The sequence below is a fragment of the Arachis ipaensis genome, chromosome B07 (genome assembly GCF_000816755.2).
Source record: "Arachis ipaensis cultivar K30076 chromosome B07, Araip1.1, whole genome shotgun sequence".
In the NCBI taxonomy this organism is placed as follows: Eukaryota; Viridiplantae; Streptophyta; class Magnoliopsida; order Fabales; family Fabaceae; genus Arachis; species Arachis ipaensis.
This window is the reverse complement of record NC_029791.2, coordinates 68,461,133-68,462,858: the sequence shown is the minus strand read 5'-3', so window position 1 is coordinate 68,462,858 and position 1,726 is coordinate 68,461,133.

Genomic DNA, 1,726 nt, shown 5'->3' with positions numbered 1-1,726 from the left:
GGAATCAAGCCAGTCCAAAGAAGTCAGACAAAGTTCCAACACTCCCAAAACCTAGAAAGGTACCAAGACGAGTGCAGACAGATATGTTACGAAAAACACAAGTTATAATAATAACAAACTCAAGAGGCTACCAAAATTAGCCCCAAGAGCTTGGAAATTACTTTCTTTTACAAAATAAAGTTGCTAAACAAGCAACTCGGAATGTAGCAAAAGTCAGAACCACCATTTACCAAATATAAAGAGTTTAAAATAGTCCACAAGCCGGGCTATCCACACAAATATCCAGAAAATTCATTAAGGATCCAAAGACTTCTTAGCAGCATCAACACGGGGCGAAGGAGGACGAGTCTGAAGAGGAACTGCATCCACAGTCCCATCATTCCGATTCAAGATTCGACAGTCAGGTTCTGACTCGGGATGATCGGCCTCAACTGAAGGAACTGAAGAAGTCGGCACCACAGAGGCTTTGGCAGTAGGCACAGAGAGAGGTTCAACATCATCGTCATCAGGGTTGTCAGGGACAATCTTGCCATCCTTTACAACATTGTCCAGGCTGAAGAGAGTAAGGTCGACCTCGGGGGCAAGAACTCGAACCTGCTCCTTTAGGTTCTCATAAGCAGCATTTACGCTGCCTACAAGATGACCCTAGAGCTTGGCATAATCAACCCGGGCAGACTCCAACTCCTCCCTAAGACGCATCACTTCCCTGTAGGAAGTGACATAGCTATCCTTGTGCCTCAATGCTGTGTCTTTAGCCAACCTCACATAAGCCGTCAAAGCAACAGAACTAGCCTTTTCGCCCTCCAACTCCTTCTCTATTTTGGTCACTTTCACTTGAAGCTCCTCTTTCAAACCCTTCATACGGTCGAACTCTTGCTTTGCCTCCTCCATGAAGGCTTTGGTGGCATGAAGAGGAAGATCTTGGGCAGTTCAGTACAGGACAGCTCCCATATGTGCCATCTTAATGCTACTCCGGATTATAAAATCTAAATGGCGAAGGAGAGATACATCATCCATAGGGAAGGCTGAAAGGACCGATCTGCTGGTCGACAAACCCAACAGCGCCGAAATCAGGCGCATCCAGATTGAAGGGTTCAACAGTTCGAGGTCTTTTGGAAGGAGGAACGACCGAAGGAAAAGAAACAGCGGCAGAAGACTGCGGAGGATCAACTACACGGACTCGAGGAGTAGGGATCACTCTCCTCGGTCCAGGCGAGTGATGCGCATAAACTTGTTATGCTACGATTTAGGAAATTGCACGATCGGCAAAATTCCTTCCGGCAAGTGCACCGGTTATCGTCAAGTAAAAACTCACAATAGAGTGAGGTCGAATCCCACAAGGATTGGTTGAGTGAGCAATTCGGATTAGAAGTGTGTTCTAGTTGAGCGGAATCAAGATTGAGATGAGAATTGCGGAATGTAAAATTGGCGGGAAAAGTAAATGACAAGAAATTGAAATGGCGGAATCTTAAATTGCATGAATTAAAGAGCAGAAACTAAATTGCTGAAATTAAAAGGGAATGGGGGTGATTGCATGAATTGAGTTGCAGAATGTAAAGAGAAGATGGAAATCAGAATTGGGGAATTCATTGGGTTATAGGAGATATTGAGATCTCCAAATCAAAACATGTTTATCTCTTCCTCAACCAATGCGTTTATTGAATTTTGCTTGGCAATCTTATATGATTGGATCCCAATCCCTTGGCTCACCAATTCTCTCTAAAAA